The following is a 17417-nucleotide window of genomic DNA, read 5'->3' as shown; positions in this document are numbered from 1 at the left end:
TGGAAAAAGTAACCCAATTACAAGTTGGTGGAGTTTAAAGAACAGGGCAGGGTGGCCATTGTGTGAACCCTGATATATCTCAATTTTAGCTCCGACCCAGAATATGTTCTCAACAGGTCTTTCGCAAACATGATTTGTAATCCAACAAATGAAGAAATGTAGTCTATGCCAATAACCCTGAGTTTCTGCTGTAGGTTTGAAGCTACTATGCCGAGCATGCTTACTTTGGCAGTTTGAATTGAAGCAGACAAAAATACATCTATTCCCTAAACTTGTATTTTTTGGTAAATGCTTAAACACTCCAAAGCACTCTCACGCACACTGTTTCAGCTTGTATAAAACTCAAAAGATCTACAGGCCTGCAGTGCATCGTTGGGTTGCAAAGCTCTGATCAGACGATCAGTGTTGAGGATTTATCCAACACTCAATGGTGTGTTAGCTTGATATGTGTTTACGTCGCCATTTAATCGAAACACCATTTAAATAATCCCACCTAGCACTAAACAGTCATAAATCAGGTCATTCATGTAATTAACACGATTAAAGACAGCTTGATGTGCAATCTCCTGATAACCATTTCCAAAAGCGACATAAAAAAGGGTTTAGCCATTCAAATATACCCTAAATTAGTATACTGTGAAACAAAAGCAGCATGTTTAGTTATTCAACCAGAATCCATACGTTTTCACTAAAAGGCTCAGAAAAGTAAGATGCAAAATAATCCAAGACTTAATTTCTCCCGCTCAACAATATCATATGTCAACTCTGATGCCATTTACTCTCATCAGATCTGTTTTGTGATTGTTAACCAAGCCCATCCATCTCGCACTCATCTGAGCAGGCAATTATTAGTCCTTAGTTCCACAAAATGTGACATGTTTAATATCCCAAGATGGATTGTAATGTAGCTTTGTCAGATTCAATTTCCCTGATCATATTTAACCTTCAGCCTGCAACTCACTCACAGGTTGGAAGACTGCATTACCATTATCAATTGTTCAACCCATTTTCGAAATGAAGGCTCTAATCATTTCTCTCTGCTCTTGTGGACTAAATGGAAATTTCTCATTTCTCATTTGTCATGATTCATGATGAGTAGTTAAAGAGGAAGCTCTAGCATCAGAGAAAGTTCCTAAACTTGCATTCACAATGTTTAATAGCACTAAGTTCCATTAGAAGCTAAGTTTGTGTATGGCAAACGGTACAAAGGAAATAGCTTTTTATCAGTGATTCTGTCCATACAAGTTGTGTACACATCCTTCTGCATTTATGATAGGGAACTGCTATACATTGTGTACATCAGGCTGTTGCTGTGAAATATGATGCATATACTGTAGACTAGATTAGAGCTGGCTGTTGAGTGTTATTGGGTCATTTGAAAGTCCAGTTGCCCTTCCTCAAGAAGTACTTGTAAATTGCCCTTTTTCGAGGCATTGCACTTACGGGAAGTACGTAAGTATCCCTAGGAATTTGGCAATTGCGCAACACAGTACAGTGCAAATGCAAGTGCACTTTATGTAGCAATGCAGAAAGTAGAGTTTAAAGGTCAAGTATAGATGGTAAAACTTGTGTCAGGCTTCTTGTCGATCAATGCCGATCTATTCAAAATAATGATTCATTTTACTTAGCACTTTTCTAGGTACTCAAAGTTGGAAGAGATGGGTTTTGAGTGTTTTTTTAAAGGATGTTAGGGTGTCTGACTCTCTGATGTGGCTCGGGAGGGCATTCCAGAGGGGGGGGGGGTGCAGCAGCAGAGAAGGCCCGGTCCCCCCAGGTCCGGAGCTTAGTCCTCTTGGTCTTTAGGGTGTTTGCATCTCCGGACCTGAGGCAACGTGTGGGGATGTGACGGTGGAGGAGGTCGGATATAAAGGGAGAGGACAGGTTGTTTAAGGTTTAGTAGGTGTTGAATAGCTTTTTGAAGTCTATCCTGTATTTAGTTTGTTGCAGGTGAGCAGGCGGCCAGTGTACTTCTGGACATATTTTTTACGATTGTTTATTCAAAATCAGCGCATTAACCAAACATTAACTGCAATTTTCACAACTTTCATGTATTTTTTTTATTTATTTGAGGGATAACTTAACTGTCTTCCTTAAGAGTTCCCCCTTTAGGTTGTATGGTGGTGTGTCAGGATTACTACACACATGTGGAAATGAATGAAAAATGATTTCTAGATCTTGACAAGTAGTTTTGATCATAAAGTAAACAATAATATATTGCTCAGTTCCAGATACTGGTGAGTGACTAAATGTGTTGTGCCTTTTGTAGATAAAGTGTGATGTGTAAGTTGTAATACCAGGTGTGAATGATACACTAAGGCATAACATTGTTGAAATTGCACTTATTTTTCAAAAGAAATGTCAGGTTTTTCATAAAGTTTTGTAAAAAGATAATTAAATGTGAACATTTTCAAAATGTACTTTCTTTTTTGTTGCACTAAAACAAAGGGAATGAGTTGTGGTTATGTATAGGTTATTATGTCAAATGTGGCAGTTTGTTGCCCCTGAACTAAAATGAGTTGCTGTTGAGGATGCTATTGCAGTACTGGAGTCTGATGATGAGGGCACGGGTGACTGTTTTGGCAGCAGCAAAAGAGAGTCATGGTTAGAGTGGGATCGGCTCTAATTTGAATGTAGATGCCGGAATAACAAAAATGGTCGTAATCATAATTGCCTTTTGGTCAATAGATACGCTTGTGGATTGTGAATTACATCTATGAAACAAGTATAAGGGGCCCTTTCATTACACCATACTCTAAACCAAATTGCAAAGATTACCTTTTCTCTAAACTTACATTGTGGAAATATATTATTTTTGAACATTGTCATAAACTGGGGTTTTCATCATCAGTTTCAAAGCTCTGTCAGGTGATAAGGTGAAAGGTTGGAAGAGCATTCCAAAAAGTCAGGTCCGTTGCACACATTTGTGAATAATCATTGGGCAATTTCTCCTGCAAAAAGCACATGTGCAATGTTAACTTACCTCAATAAATATGTTTGAATATTTAAAAAATAGGTAAAATATGGTTTGTGATGAGATGGATACAAAACCAGGTTCTCAGCAATATGAAGGAGAGGTTCTGATCTCATATCACTGGCCACAAGCATGTAATAATTCAAAAAGTGAAAAATATAAGGGTTGACTTACTTGCTAGATTATTTTAATAAAAAAGGAACTAAGGTATGATTTTATAATGCTCTGAAATGTTGTGGGCTGAGTATTAGTCTAAATATAGGTGCAGCGTCTGTAAGAATAGAGATGTGGTGTGTGTGTGTGAGTTTAATTAGAACTGTGAGCAGGTATATGGGAGGGGGTTTCAGTGGTACCGGAATTTACGGTTGATCCTGCTGGAGATGCTGAAGGCTGAATTCAATTAAACATCTGCGAGGGGAGGTGCCCACTTTACAACCCCAGTGGTATACCTGTTGTCAGATCCCCCACCCCGCTGTTCTCTTTATACCCAAGCCGTGCTTCTCTTGGGGGTGGGTTATGTCAGACACTGTGCAGTGGTAAATGTTGAGTTGGAGTGTAAGATGGTGTTCTAAATACAAACTTTTTTTAGTTTGAGAAGTTACAGCCTGCTACTGCTAGTAAATCATCTTCTGTTTGATGCTATTGTTAGCATTACATCCCCTTGTATAGATTGTGAATAACTTTGGGAGAACTGAAGCATAGTTGTCAATGTCATGGGCCCACCACTTTTTAAATATAATTTGTTAAACATGATCTACTGAAAAGCTTAAAGAGAACCTTTTGAGAAGACTATTGTAAATATAGAAGAAACTAATTAATTTTGTCTAAAACAGTAGTTTGAGCTTTAAAAAAAAATGGTAGCCTACTTGTTCTTAAATGTAACACCAATTCTTAAGTCAAACCAATTTAAGTTATCCATTCTACCAAAAGGTCTTATTATTCTTTTTGCGGGTTCCTCCCTTTCCTGTAGTGTGTTATATAGATTGGAGATTGGAGATAGATATGTAAATGGAGTGCAAAGACTAAAATCCCCCCCCCCCCCTGCCTGAAACGCCCCCATTTGCTTTGTGACATAGTGACATCACTAGGGAACACTAGTGCTTCTATTGGCAAGCGTATTGTACGTTAAATGCTAAGGGCAGGGACATCTCTAAGCGGTTGACCAATCAGAGCAGACTGGGCTCTGGTTTCAGACAGAGGGTGAAAAGAGGTGCTGCAGTGCAGGCAGTATGAGAAAAATAAAGAGCTTTTTGAACATTAAAGCATGGAGACATGTCACAGGAGAGACAGACAGTACAAATCCAACCTTTGCTACAGTGTTCATAATATTGTTTAATATTATTTTCATTAAGTTATAATAATAATAATCAGGTTTTTTGGCAAACATACAAAGAAATTACCCCGGAGTTTTGGTGCCTAAAAATACACATGGTAAGAGAAAACATACTATAGCAAATTTACTTATGAACAAATTATTTTCAGAGGTTATCTCAGAAATATTCAAAGTAGCACAATACACGTGAGTTAGAGTAAGGATTACATTTTGAGTGGAGCCTCTCAACTTGCAGATACACATTTGCATAAGTAGTAAATGTTTTAATTCCTGCACATACAAAACATAGTGGTAGTATTAAATTCTGTCACGTACTCTATTGAGGTATTGTAAGAAAACTAAAGCTAACGGGTTGTCTGGGTCTTTGGGGCTTGCTATAAGTAGAGTCATAGGTTAAGCCTGTGCAGGGCTTAAAGAAACCTATTTCTCTTATCTCCCCTGGTCATGAACCATGAGCAATAACATTATCAAGGGTCTGTTGTTACAGGCTCGGGGTAGAGAGGAGCAGAATTACAGGCAGTGAGGAGATTTTAAACACTACACGTCCCTGGGATGTGTCCAATCGCGCCTCTAATCTGGCCATTGTGCCGGTCCTTATCAGCTGTCAGCTCTTTGAATAGAACAAAGAATAGTATCGGTCGATCCATGAATCATAACTTCAAACACGGTGGTAGGTCAGTGTTTTATTTGCCCTCCTGGATAAAGCTTTAGCCTGCAGATTCCACCGGCTCTTATTGCTCTCACATTATTGCTCCATTGTCTAACAGGAAATGTGGAAATGGGCCTGGATCTACAACAATAGCAAGTATTTTGGGGGTGTTTTTCTAATAAGATGTTATCAGGTAATACTATTCACTGAGGATTATCTACGCTGCTCTTTTGTACTTGTGATTGTTCAGTAAATGCCAATGGCTCATCGATTTCACTGGCGTGTCTGTCTTTAAATAGCATGCAGGTTGTGTGTTGTGTCTTCATGGGTTCATTTGACATGGGTGGATTGAATACTGAGATATTTCACTTATATGAAAATAGTATCACAGGGCAGGAATACTCGGGAAAAAAAGTACCGTATTTAGTTAACTAAAGCAAAATTACAAAATAATTATCATCCAAATCTACTTTCTTTATAAAAAGTACTTATTTTGTGGAATGGCCCATTTTAGAATAATATTTCATTTTTTTGTTGAATTATAATTATTATTCATTATTGTGTTTTTTACTTTAGGATTGCAGCTAGTAAAGGAACACGTTTTATATGCCGTTTGGTAGCTTAGAAATGTACCTAAGAGATCCATAAAGTATTATATATTTAATGCATTTAATACCTATAATAAATACATGATACATAAGTCAATGTTATCTATAACATGCAGTGGCGTTTTTATATGTACAAAAGTGGTGGGGCACAAAAAACTTAGATGTCTATATATAAGCTTCTGCAGTGACGTGCAGTGAGGTTCATGGCTGGTGAGGCACTGGCACTGACTCTTCAGGTTTACAAATATTATATTTTGACCTAAACCAAAATATAATATTATTTTCAAAAGCTTTTTTTGTCTGATGCTTCGATTAATTTTAAACAGACAGTTCAACAAAAGGATACCCAAAAAATGTAATTTTATCATTTAAATATTGAATTGTTCTCTCTTAGTAAGATCCCATTTTCAATAAAATGGCGGTCTTACCTTGACTTGAAGATGAAGTCCATTTTCCTATCCTTCTGGACAAACATTTCTATTACTTTTTTGTAAAAGTCCTCCTTATCTTCTTGTAGTTTCAAAAGTCTATCATAAATCTAATCCATAGATTTATGATAAAAAAATTATAAAAGTAGGGTAGACATGTGGATGTTATCCGGCTAATCAAAACGTGCATTTATCTAACAGGTACGTTTCCCACAGATCTTATTTCGAGCTATTTTCTAAAATCCTCTGGAGAAATCTCATTGCTTTTTTGTGCTTACTTCCTGGTTTTAGGACGCGCCACTGCAGCTCTCTCGTCTCCTCTTCACACAGCACACTTTTCGCGGCACACGTACTTACAGCCAATCAGCTCTGAATGATTTGAGATGACGTATGGTGGGGATGGTAGCTCCGTGCCCCTCTGGTCATTATTTTTTTGCCACACACATTACATTACAAAATACTCTGAGCATGCGCAGTGTCGATTTTACAGTCACCGTTCACTTCACAGCGAGAGGAAGGGGCATAATCAGGTTTTGTCCCACATGGCTCTAAACAGCTCAATAGGCACACACTGTGACTGTAGACACACTAATTAGAAGAACACAGACTAAAACAGCAATGTACAGACGAATCAGATGATTAAACATGATCTTAAAATATATTTTATATATTTTTTTATTTATTTTTTTGCATTTTTGTAATCATTATTTGTAATACTTTCTGCTGACACTAGGTGGGGCTGTGCCCCACCTGCCCCTAATGACCAGTCGCCACTGATAACATGTATTATTAATCTTAATAATAATAAATGTAAATATCAAATACATGTAAATATTTGTTTCTGAAATCTGGTGGAGTAAATGTATTCTATTGCAGGAAATGGAAATACTCAAGTCAAGTCTAATTACTTCAAAATTGTAATTAAGTACAGTACTTAGATAAATGTACTTATTTACTGTCCACCAGCGTAAACTGGCATTGTTTTTAAACACTTAAAAAATGTTTTTCTTTTTTTAATGTGGAATGTTGAATGGAAACAACTGTAAACAGCAGTTGGAGAATTCTGCCTCCCAGCGCCAATGAATCTAACTAATAGTGCTGCTCGATTATGGCATAAATCATAATCACGATTATTTTTGGTCAATATTGATATCACGATTATTAAATACGATTATTAATTGACTTTGAAAACATCCATTTATTGAACTTTAAAAAAAATTAAAAAAGATAATTTGAACAGTATCTTTTTAAAGGTCACGGCCATTTCTACTGATCATAATTCCATTATTGAGGTCTACTAAAATAGATTTACATTGTGCAATTTCCCAAACTCACATTGGTTTCTCATACAGCATCTCTGTATAGTATGTGTATTCACTCTCTGTCCTAAACGGCTTGTTGGAGCTGAGGGGGCTGCAGCACCCCCATCTGCGAGGCTCCACTAGCACCCACATCCCCCCGCACCCCCAAACGCGGCGCACCTACAGTGTAAGCGCACCACAAATTCGCCGCTACGAGGCTCCACTAGCACCCCCCGCCCCAGTGCGTCACAGTTTTGCCGCTGAGTGTGTGTGTGTGTGTGTGTGTGTGTGTGTGTGTGTGTGTGTGTGTGTGTGTGTGTGTGTGTGTGTGTGTGTGTGTGTGTGTGTGTGTGTGTGTGTGTGTGTGTGTGTGTGTGTGTGTGTGTGTGTGTGTGTGTGTGTGTGTGTGTGTGTGTGTGTGTGTGTGTGTGTGTGTGTGTGTGTGTGTGTGTGTGTGTGTGTGTGTGTCCATTTGGGTATGGGCACGTCACTGTACCCAGGAAGAAAACAATGGAAAAAGGCGAGGCGTTCTGGGGCAGCATAGACAGGTCTTTTCTGTGTTAGAGTTTTACTCGCTACAGGGTGTACTTTGAGGGTTTGTGACTTTGCAGACCGTTCACATGCATAAAATCCTTCATAACACACAAGGGGACGGGTAATAACCGGAAAAGCATGACATGGGACCTTTAACAGTTGATTACCCTGAACTTTAAGTATAATTAAACTGCAAAGTATTCAGCTGAAGCCACATCTTTTTCAACTTCCCCACAGCATTTGTCATATAGAGCAGGCAGTGCAGATCTGGTGAAATGATGCCGAGATGGCATCGCGTACCGCTTGTCCATAGTGTTGTTAACCAGTTGCTTAAACCCCTGGTTGCTAACCGAGCTAACTGGGCACATGTCTTGAATAGCTATGTAGAATGTGATGGATCTGTTATATCTTTGTGTCTTTGCGAGCTGGTTGAGTCGGCCGTTGCACTGTAAAGTGCGTCCTTAATTGATGACTGTGATGTGGTGGATGAAGTTGAGGGGGCACGCTCGTGAACTGTCTGCGGGGAAACTGTGGACCTCTGTCGCCTGTCAGCGCAACTGAAATGATGACGTTTAAAAAAAGCCGGCCGGGCTGGCCGTCTGTGATTCTCCAGAACACACAGAGGGCCAGTCTGCCCCTGCTGCTCTGTACTTTGTTTTGTTCCACCTCCGACTCCTTAAACCCAAAGTATTTCCAAACAGCGGAATTCGTTTTACCTTTCTTGTTCACAAGTTGCTCTTGTTCTGCCATCTTCGCTCGCGCTGAACTCACGGAACTAATGTCACTCACAACCTTGCCAAGAGGGCTTTATGGAGGGGTGAAAGTGCACGCAGCAAAATAATCGTTCTTCGAGATTAAAATGCGATTAATTGCACAGCCCTTTACTAATCAACAAATTAAGTGTGTTTAGTTTGAACATTAATCTAAATATAAACATTGGCGGTAATGTGCCCTTCCATTACTCAGCACATAACTTTCTCATACTCCCCCATTTTCAGTCCATATGCTAAGCTAATCAGCTGCTAGCTTTGGTTACAGATGAGAGAGTGGTTTCCATCTTCTTAACTAATTCCATGCAGAAGAAGCACATACTTCTATTTCCAATGTCATGTGACTTCATCAGTGTTCAACAAGTTATTTTCAATTGTAATGTCTTAAACGCCCCATTTTAAATTAAATATTGCATTTCACTATAATGTAAATTGTTTACAAATGTAAATGAAATGCCAGTTATTTTATAATTCTACTAGGATTGTATGAATGGTAGGAAAATTATTATTCATAACATTTGAGTCATAATGTAATATTATTAAGGGGGCATAGGATTATGATTCATTAGGATGGAGAGTAAAGGGTTCTGTTGAATTGGCTTTACATCTGTCTCCAGGTTATATCCAGAGAGAAACAAATATAGAAAACTGCATATGTATACATTAAGGTTACACATTGCATAAAAGCCATACAGCATGCTTCATGTGTTATTCAATCAATACATCAGTCATGCTTCAGACTTCACATGGCTGTCAAATCATTTCCAGATAGCGGTTTGCCTCCCTCTGAAGCCTTTTGTTTTATTGCTGTCTGAATATTCTTTTACGGCATGTATTTATAAATCAAAGTAGCATGTTGGTGGAACACTCAAACATGATTCATCCTGCCCTAATTTCTCCGTTTCAAAAATATTAACAGGAGTCATTATCTCCTGTGGTCAAAATAAAGCATTTTGTTTTTTGTATCAAAGAAACCATGTCCATTTATTTCTTAAGCTTATGTTGATGTTTGTGATTGCATATGATGTGTTTTTATTTTTTATTTGTTACGTTATCCGAGAGGACCCAAACGCAGGATACGGCAGAGTGTTGGAAAAAAGGCTTTATTTGAGGTGGAGGAGCGTGGAGAATAATCCGGCTGGAATGACGACTGGTGGCGGCTGGTGATGACAACAAGGCGGCTGGAGAGTGATCCTGGAGCACAAGAAGAACACGTAAGAAGAACATTCAGTGTAGAGGAAATAGCTAATAATGCTAAGAAGGCTAAGAAGGCTGAGAGTTTTACCACTGGGGTTTAAACAACGATCTGGTGCTGACAGGTTGTGGAGCCTCCGCTGATATGCCATTTGTAAATGGCTGATGGAAATCAGGTGTGAACAGCTGATTGCAGCAGGTGGAAGTTGAGCCGGGAGCCAGGAGTGACAGCCACCACGCCCACACAGACAGGGAAAGGGAAAACACACACACTGGAGAGTACAGCCACCACATTATTTACTCAGTCTTAAGAACATTAAATAGCCACTTCAAAAACAAAAGAAATCCACAATAAAAACAATTGGAAAAAAATATATATATTTAACTAACTGCCTTTCTGTCAACATTATTATCCTGGAAGAGTCTTATGCTCTATTCTGTTTTAATATAAATTGTATATGCTGTATTCTGTTTACCATGAAACCATGGTTATTTGGCTCTTTGTGTATATGATTTGAACCTTATTTTGTATAAACGTAGTTACATTTGAATGTTTGAAATAAACCCAGTTTTTTTATCTGCTTTGAATCTTCTGCATTAAATACTCAGTCAACTGGCTTTACCCGAGTTAGAGAGGCACACTCACAAAAAGTAAATCAAATGTCAAGTAACAGATATTTTTATTGGAAAAGTCCAGCAAAGAAAATGCATTAGCCAAACCATAACCAGGAGAAGGGACTAGAACGAGGTGAACACAGTAACAACTTGTGATGTTTCACTACAAATTATTTGAAATTAACATGGCTCAATTAAAGTTGCTCTCATAAACATGGACAACAGTTAAAAACATATCTTGCTTCATTACTTATGTTTGATTTAAAATTTAAATAATGTGCTTGTAATTCAATTACTAGTATGAGTGTATGAAGCTATTTGAATAAAAACAACTTGATGCAATATATGCATTACATGTTATGCCTACATCTTCCAGTGTGTATACCAACATTCAAAAGGGTTGGACAAAAAAATATTCTAAAACATTAGCTCAAGAAACCCCACACAACTCTTGGCAATCACTGTTGACTTAATTCTATGATTTTCAACAGTAATTAGTGTACCGTTCATATTTCGCCGTATGGTTTAACAGAAGCACTATGGACAATGCTTAATGAGCACTGTAACTTTATCTGCGTTTTTATAGTTGTTCCGTACATTTCTGAATGCGCCGTCACGATATAAGTTGTGTCCGCATGGAATTGTGGGACAGCATTATTTCCTTTTGTAAAGGATGGTCCAGTGTATCCTAAGCTAAAGGAGATAATAATGGAAGCATTGCAGCTACTTTTCCAATCACCTAGAGAAATCCAACAGTGCTTATCATGGCACCCACTTACGTACTTCTGGGTTATTTCACTGTTAGAAACTTTCCTAAGCAATAGAAACTCAACCATCAACCATCATCTCAAAATATGAGAAATGTACAAGAAAGTAGAAATGTGTGCTTCTTTGTTGGATCATCAAAGCCTGCAGGAATGAGTGTAATGAAGCAGGTGTTTGCTAAGTGTGTGTTTGTGTGTGAGTACTATCTGCCCAACTTCTTGACTGACATGTGAATGTCCAGTGAGAAATCATATTTCTGTGTTACAATGAACTGACAAGGTGATAAAATCACTATTCCTGTCAGGTATGCACCAGTGAATTGTTCATCAGGGTACCACCTATTTCCCTATGAGGTTTCTTCCCCCCCCCCGTTTTCCCTCAAAGCTGGATTTGAAAAGAGAGGCTTTGGTGTAAGCAGAGAGGCCACAGGGGAGCAAATCCCTGCGGACACTCAGAAAAAGAACAGCTTCAAAAGGGTGAATTGTATAGGGGAGAAAAATGCAATGATTAAAAGTGAAATGTTTGTTTGAAGATGATGTTATTTTGGAAAACCTCCCTTAAGAGGATTTCGAACTTGAAAAGGAGACAAGGGGAAGAAACGGAGTGAATGTGGGAGAGAGACTTGGAACTAATTCCCACAGATATGTATACGTGTTCGAAATCTGTAACATACAGAGTGTTGCTTATCATCTCCCACAATCTCCGGCTTTGAGCTCAATACTAAGTGCGTGTAAAAAAAAATAAAAAGTGGATGCATGATTGATTTGAAACTTCCCCAGGTTTCTAAAATGATGCCTGAAGGGAAAACGTGGGTTAAAGAGAGCAGATACGACCACAGGATCTGACTCTGAATGGATACAAGACATCTATTTAGCCTGCGCAACCATTAGCAGGTGCACATTAGCATTCAGCCCGGGAGTCGCGATGAGGCTGACTGCATGGGTCAAGTCAGCACCACATCTGGGCAGGGTCGCCTCCGTTTTAACCCAAAGATCATTATGTAAAATTGCAGGGATGAGAGGAAGTGCACAAACTGGCATGTGGTGCGGAATCAAAGGAAAAGGCTTCCATCTGAACTATCCTCAACTTGAATAAATATTGGATGGATATTTAAACAGTGTTTGATGCATTGGTTGTGATATTTTAATCTATAAACTATTCAAATGTAGCCGATCTGATCAAAACCCAATACAATTGTTCAAATCGTAGCTCTCTTGAATAGTGTGTTTTTACATTTTGGAGCCAATAACAATCACAGAGTGGATAGGTAACTCTTTTGCTAACATTGTGAAATAGGGCATTGTGCTGCATTCATGTTTATTCAATTTATGAATGCAGCCGGAACAACAACTCTATATGATAATCTATGAAAGTAATTAAATGCAATACCTTTTTAGATCCCATGTTGCTTCCCCATGACGACATAAAGCTTATTAACATACTGAAGTTTGGAGAAAAAATGGTATGCAGCATTATAATTGGTGGATCTGTGAGCATTCCTGGTCAGTTGTTGATATTAGAAACAATAGATCGTCTCTCTTAGTGCCACACTCATAGACTAATATTTGTCTTATACTTGACAGAATCTTGCAGGAAGCAGGTTTTATTCGGACAGTTTATTCGTATGAAACTGTTCTGTCAGTCTCACTCAGCTGTAATAACACCATGGCAGCATTGTTTTGAAAACCTAATATTAAAGGGATTGTGTCCATTTCTTTTTCTTCCATGGCTTGGTCCTCAACTCAAGATAAAGACATAATCTTACTTCAAGTGTCTTCTACAGTAACCAGGTGTATGGATATTTAATACAACTGTGCAATTAAAAAATTGTATAGGAAGCCAATAGACTTGTGCCCTGATGACTTACTGTTGTAGGCCGACACAGAGGTTAGCGTGGCAAGGCTCTGTGACTAAAAGCAATGGAATTTTTCTCTTGGATTTTGCAATATTTCAGAAAATATCTGAAAGATCTGTGCGAAGACATTTATGATACTTATAGCAGGATGATCTTCTTGCACCACTCTATTGATCTAACTATTGCCATATTCTTAGAAAAAATATATAAATATAGATCATTTTATTACATTTTCTAATATTAAACTCGTCCATTAATGCTCAGTGACCTTGTGCTACCTTTCCTTGTCTCTCTCAGTAACAGAGTTTCTGTATTCTGTGTTGGCCTTTTTTAATTCTTCATTTAAACCAACACCTTTCTCTGTTTGGGGATCAATATTTGGAAGTCTTTTCTCCAGAATTCAAATAGAAACAGCTTTCAAAGCGGGCTTAAGGATTTGGTCAAGATCGCTGAGTTTTGTGTATTTGTTTGAAGGCCCATTCAGCTCAGACGTTGCTTTGACTATAAATGCTGGGGTGCAAAATGTGGCATTGGTCCATGCTATGCTCTGCTGGTAAAAAAACATCAGTTCACTAAAGTAGACTTGTAGGAGCATTACTAATGCGGTGAGAGACAGTAAAAGCATGGCGCCGGTCACTCGACGCGACACTAGAAGCTCGGAAATGTTGCGTATGCCAATTTGTCTTCTCTTCCCAGTCAGGTCCACTCGCCTCTCCTTTTGAATTCCTCCAACTGCATGACTTTGCATACGCGACACCTAATTGAATATTAATGGCTTCTGATGGTATTTGATTATCTGTTTTTCATTTGGAAAGATTATACAAATGAGCCTCATTTGCATGCCAGCATCCAGGAAAAGAAATGGAGTGTGTCTGCCAGATTATTATTTCTCCCCTCCGACGCCACTGAGCACAACTTCTTTAATCTCATGAATTCAGGATTAGTTTCACATTTTGGTGTGATGCTCCAATTTGGTTTGTGCAGGGAGGTCATTTACTGCAGCAAAGAGCTTTTGTTTGCTCCAGTAGGTGAAGACAATAGACATAATAAAGTTTCAATCAGCTTTGTTATTTTTCCTTGAAGCTTGACTGAGCTTTGGTATTTGTCGGATGGCAGCCATTCTTCGGCGGGGCAGGTATGCAGGCAGATGGTTACAGTAGAAAGGATGATGAAGAGTTTATTCCCATTCAGTCGGTATGGAGTAAATGGAAGAAATGAAAAGCCCATAATAGAAGTGGAGAGGAGAATTACTGTCCTGTCTGGCTCTGAGGCAACAGCTTCATCTTCACAGCAATTTACAGGAATCCGCGGTGGCTTTGAGGGCCAGCCGCAGGCCGCTGTTAGCCGCTAGAAAATGACATGTGAGTGTAACGTGTTACTAAAAGAAAAGAACAAATCTGGAACAAAGCCTAATCATCACTTTAAGTCACCTATTACACATTTAGATGGTGACTATAACTCAACTGAAGGGCACTGTGCACTCATCTGCTGCACCCACTGTCCATACGTCATACATAATAGACATAATAGTCTTCCTGTTACATAGAGTGGAAAGAAAGAACAGGTAAAAATAACTCTTTGGGTGAACTTAAATTGAACATGGAATGTATTTCCACACTATAGTTGATTTCTTCAACATTAGTCATCATTCTTACATTCAACAAAATGTACTTTGGATAAAACAACTGTATTTGGATTGATTCAGCTTGTTAACTTTGCTTGGGTCCAACTACATCTGCCTGGTTTAGATGAATTCAAATGATTTATTTAGGTCAGCCAAACACATTTTACGATAGTAAAATTAACCTTATTAATTGATTTTATTCATTCTTTAGATTTGAGTTGGCTTATTGACTATGCTCTGGTCTAACTAAATTGACTGATGTTTGGTCAACATCATTTTAATTATGTGTTAAGGTTAGGTCCGAATAAAAGGAGGTTGGTCCTAGTCATATTAACACTAATAATTGAGTATCAAGTCAATTGAGTTGGCCCTACAGAAACACTTTCAATGTTTTAAGTTAAGTTTAAACACTTCAAATGTTTTAAACTGAAAAAGTAACTGTACATTTATTTGTATCCAAGTCTACAGCCTGGTTTATAACAAAAGAAGAAACATAACGAGACACGTGTAGAAATAAAACTGTTACATTTGGAGTTTTACCCTTTAAAATTCCGGCAGGGCTTTTTAAAAGTTCTTCTTTCACTAACTAAAATGGCCTGAAGAATTTTGAAAAGCGCCTGCTAAATCATATTTTGTTATCCTGAATACAATATCGATGTTTATGCCCTCAAAGGCCCAAGGTGTACTGGCTTGTCAGTGTTGCTGTCCACACCTCGTATTGGCCGATCAATCCTAAGTGAGCCTCTGCTGAAGTAGCTCTTGATTCTGATTGAATTTTGAGCATGGACTCTTCCTTTCGATTGGTATCCCAATCAATTTTTCCGGGCGTGCCATTGATCGGATAAACATGAGCGGCAGGGCAGAGTTTTGCCAAGTTGATATTGAATCATAAGTGAGTGAAAAATATCCATAAGGATCGAGTGACTGCTCACGCAAGTCAGTAAATAATCCTGAAATGCATGTGAGGAAGACTCCAGTTGAGGGACGTCCCCAAGTCCTCCTATTTGCATGATTCTTACAGTCTCTTCTAATATATGGTAAGACATGTGTGAGCTTTATAAATATGCAGGATTTCCATAGAATTTCTCAGGATGCAGAAAATGTAGTATTGACATGCAGGAGAGAAGCACAACAGGCTTGACGCCGCAAATCCTGTCAGTGAACTCACATTCTTAGTGAAGTCTTTCTCTTCCTCACTGTCTTCCTCTTCCTCCATGTCTCCCACTCAGCAGGCATTCTGAAGATCTATTTCTTATTATAATTCACCCCAGAAATCATGTTGGGCCAGCATGCTCCTGCAGCTCCAGACTCTATTAAATGCCTCATTCAATTTTATAATATAGTTTTTATTTGACATTAAGGGCTTTAAAAAAAAGGCTTTGGGAATTATCAGTAAAGAAAAAAGAGAGAGAAAGAACCACCCGCAAGAAAGCTCCATTCTGATTTACTGACTTTCCTCTCCGGCAAGTTATCCAGGGCATCTACTCAAGAACTCCCCCCACATAAATTGTCCTCCAAATGTTGTTTACTGTGTTTATTTTTGTATTATGTTTGCTAAATATGTTTGTCGACTCTCAGGCAGCTATGGACATTGCTGTTTAAGCATTAGAGAAATAAATGCATTTTGGACAGCTCTTTTATTTTTACAAAGGTTACTTTCTGATCTACAGTTTTGTTCATTTAGTCCCAAAGAAAACACCCTGATGTGCCTATTTAGGTCTTGTCCAAGTTATTTACTGGACAATGGCATCCTGCACTATGGTCAGCGTATGGCGTATACATACCATAATATTCAGGGTGGTATACTTTATCAATATTGAATTACAATAAAATGTCATTTGTTCAAAGGATCGAAAACATTGATGATCCTCTTTAACACTAGAACCGCCAGAGATTTTTTATACCTAAAACCGCCACCTGGGTCAAATTGACCCGCTATTAGAATGCATTGATTTTCAAGGTAAAATTATTTTATTGAACAGAGAGTTTTGATCGCACAGGGATGAAACGTATACCAATAGAATCTGTGGACTCTCAGGGCTCGACATTATAAATGGCCCGCTGGGCCGGAAGCATTATTTAGACACCGCGGCCAGCATAACGTACTTTCAACTCGCCCCACAGCTGTTTGCTGCGGAGCGCAGCGCGAGCAGTCTCCCGGGAGCACTCTCCTTCTCCTTTTTTCTCTCTCTCTCTCTCTCTCTCTCTCTCTCTCTCTCCCCCGCTCCTCCTTCTCTCTACTCTCGCTCTCTCTCTCTCTCTCTCTCTCTCTCTCTCTCTCTCTCTCTCTCTCTCTCTCTCTCTCTCTCTCTCTCTCTCTCTCTCTCTCTCTCTCTCTCTCTCTCTCTCTATCAATATATCAATATATCTATCTCTCTCTCTCTATCAATATATCTATCTCTCTCTCTCAATCTATAAGGAGGAACCGCAGTAGACAAAAGGCGTTGCTATAGCAACACGTCATGTTTATATGAAAAGGGGTGGGGTCAATATGACCCGCTTGGCGGAAATAGGTATAAATGGCAATTTTTTGGGTGATTTCTTCAATCTGACTTCATATTGACAATTTTTAACAACAGAGGGTGGTACATAACACACTTTCAGGAAAAGTCACGGACTGGGAGACTTTAATATTTTATTGAAAAAAAGTTACATCAAATATAAAACAGCTCGGGGTCAAATTGACCCCATTGGCGGTTCTAGTGTTAAAGGGGCCCTATTATGCTTTTTGGGGTTTTCCCTTCCCTATAGTGTGTTATATAGATTTTTG

The sequence above is a fragment of the Trematomus bernacchii genome, unplaced genomic scaffold (assembly GCF_902827165.1).
Source record: "Trematomus bernacchii unplaced genomic scaffold, fTreBer1.1, whole genome shotgun sequence".
NCBI lineage: Eukaryota > Metazoa > Chordata > Actinopteri > Perciformes > Nototheniidae > Trematomus > Trematomus bernacchii.
Note: the sequence above shows the minus strand (reverse complement) of the source record.